Source organism: Sapajus apella, unplaced genomic scaffold (assembly GCF_009761245.1).
Source record: "Sapajus apella isolate SASKATOON/1434 unplaced genomic scaffold, GSC_monkey_1.0 scaffold62, whole genome shotgun sequence".
NCBI classification, from domain to species: Eukaryota; Metazoa; Chordata; class Mammalia; order Primates; family Cebidae; genus Sapajus; species Sapajus apella.
The window spans coordinates 10,356,589-10,359,651 of NW_022437002.1; the positions used below are offsets into that span (position 1 = coordinate 10,356,589).

The 3,063-nt window shown below is 47.1% G+C and overlaps 1 pseudogene; it reads right to left on the reverse strand.

Moving 5' to 3' along the window:
- Positions 1 to 2,244: 2,244 nt before the first annotated feature.
- LOC116529621 lies at positions 2,245 to 2,809 on the reverse strand (annotated as a pseudogene).
- Positions 2,810 to 3,063: the final 254 nt, after the last annotated feature.

A 3,063-nucleotide genomic window follows, 5' to 3' on the forward strand; every position in this document is an offset into this window, starting at 1 on the left:
CTGCCCACCCCCCACCAGTATCTTCATTTCCAGAACCGAAGCAGACCTGCATCCAAGCCAGCAAGAGATGGAAATAAATGCAGACACAGACACACACACGCACACCCCAAAACCAAAACTCAGCTGATTCTATATTGACATGGCTTCTCTCCCAAGTGTCCACAGCCCAGCTGTTTGTCCCTTAGGTCCCCATCTCTGTTTAGGTGCAGAGGTAGATTTATCTACTGATGCAGTGTTGGAGTTGTTCCAACTTTCTCCATTTCCAGCCCATCGGAGCCTCCCTTCACTCCTTCTGTCTAAGGCTGAGCTCTGCCAGGTGCACTCCCAGCAGCCCCTCACCCCTTCCTAGCCCCAGCCATGCCTCTTTTGTCTGTGTCCCTTCACTCAGGCAAAAGGCAGAAGTGAAGAGAAGCTGAAATTTCTTTGCTCTGAACCAAGGGGACCCCTACTAATCAGGCAAAGAAACTGGAATGCCCACAGCATCGACACCTCCTTTGTCAACTGGGCTGACCAGAGTTACAGATGGTGTCATTATCACAACACTGATGAGACTCCTGGATGGCCCAGAGTACACACTGGTTTGTGGGCTCTGGGTTTGCAGAAAGGAGAAAGTGGAAAGTGGACAGGGAAAGAGGAATTAGAATGGGTATCCATTGGGATGGCTTCTCTTACCCTCCAAAAAGAGAGGACATATGCTGGAAGAATCAGACTAAAGTGATTTTAAATCTGATAAACCGTATATAGACCAGGCGTGGTGGCTCACGCCTGTAATCCCAGCACTTTGGGAAACCGAGGTGGATCATTTGAGACCAGGAGTTCGAGACCAGCCTGGCCAACATGGTGAAACCCCATCTCTACTAAAAATACAAAATTAGCTGGCTGTGTTGGTGCATGCCTGTAATCCCAGCTACTTGGGAGGCTGAGGCATGAGAATCGCTTGAATCCTGGAGGCAGAGGTTGTGATGAGGTGAGATTACGTCTCTGCACTCCAGCCTGGGTGACAGTGAGGCTCTGTCTCAAAAAAAAAAAAAAAAAAGAGTATATAGTAGTCCCCACTTACCTGTGGTTTCACTGTTATTTCAGCTACCTGTGGTCAATCACAGTCTGAAAATAGGTAAATACAGTACAATAAGATATTTTGAGAGAGAAGAGAGATATAACTTTTATTATAGTATATTGCTATAATCCTTCTATTTTATTATTAGTTATTGTTGTTAATCTCTTACTGTGCCTGATTCATAAATTCAACTGTGTCATAGGTATATATGTATAGGAAAACACATAGTGTATCTAGGAGTTCCACTTTATCTGTGGTTTCAGGATCCACTGGGGGTCTTGGAATGTGCCCCTGTGGATACGGGGGAACTACTGTAAATTACAGAACATCCCAAGGAAATTCATAAGTGAAATTTAATTCCAGTGTAGAACAAGACCAGGGTAAAGCTTAAAGGGAGTGGCCTGCTTCCTCCCTCAACTCTTAGTGTTGCCTCGAGATTTATTCAAGGGTTTTAGAAGTTTGACCTCACTGGAAAGAGAGGGAAGCATTAGCAAAAGGAGCTTGTGAGGCTAACATTTCATCTGTGCGAAAAGCCCTCATGGTTACACACATTATTTTGTTTGAAACCCTCATAACTCTGGAGGTAAACCAGGGCCAGAATCATGATGATGATTCCTGTTTTTCAGATTTGGAAACGGAGGCTAGGTTTCCTGAGATCATTAGTGATCAGGCTTAGTGATCAGCAGAGCCAGGACCAGAACTGAGTGCCTGCCTCCCTACACCAAGACTGCCTGCCCAGGGTTTGTTAATATCTTCAGATATTTCTTGATGGATGATCACTGGCCTAACCTCAATTTCAACAATGATCTTTTACTAAAAAAAAAGACTTCCCCAGAGCATAAGCAGGCCCATGGGGTCATTCAGAGGAAGATTCTGCTGACAATGATCAAGTGCCCACAGAGGGTCAGCACCAGGCGGAGTCTGTTCACAGATATTTAACGCTCACCACTATTCTGTGAAGTGCTTGTTGTTATGCCCAATTTACAGATAGGGTTGGAGACGCTGGGGAACCTTACCCAAAGTTATGCAAAAGTGAAGAGGCCAAACCAGGAGTCAGGGCCAGTTTACATTTTCCCTCACATCCATCCAAGTTTCTTTACACTCTAGAAAGAAAGCTAGACATTATCCTAAGAAATGTTTACTTGCATATTTAAAAAATAGATTTTGCACCTACAGTAAAATCTTTTTTTATTTTCAGGAACACGTGCACTTTATTGAATACCATTGTAGAAAGTGTGTGAGGATAAAGGGCTGATACAGGACTCAGCTGGGGGGCAGGATGAGGAATGGAAGGTGGAGTACGTGGGAAACAGCCACAGGCAGAGCCCCTGGCCTGGATAATTCCCCTTGATCTATCGATAAACTTGCAATATCAATACTGGGATGATGATCGGCAGAATGGTCATGATGATGACCCAAATTAGGGCCCAGATGTTCAGGCACCTGGTGGTGGACGCATCGGCCTGGGCCCGGGTCAGGTCGCCAACCATCTTCCTGTCCCTAGACTTCATGGGGTAGGCCAACGCTGAAGCCCAGGCAGCAGGAGTTCATGAAGAGGGTGTTGAACAGGGACCAGATGACATGGTTGGGCACGGAGGTCTCACTGCGGTTGTGGATCACAGTGGATGTCGGGGGAGCCGGATTGTGGGGTGCCCCCAGCACCTCCACCTCATGCTCCTCCTTCAGCATCTCATAGGTGGGGGGAGGGTCGGTATTGGCGGGAGCGAAGAAAGTTTGGACAGCGTGGTTCATGGTGTCCAGTGAAGACTAACTGTGGTCGGGCTGCTGGGATGGTTCTCGGTGGGCCCTCCCTTTCCCCTCTAGTTTCGATTTCGCCTATGGTAAAATCTAAACCCTTTCCACGGCGCAGGCAGGACGCCCTGCCTATCTTTCCAAGTGCACCTTGTATCCCTTTCTTCACACAGGACACTCTCGTGTCACAAAACTTCTTCCCCTAAGCACCGGGCATTGCTATACCCTCTTCCCGTGGGTGAGTCTGCTTATGT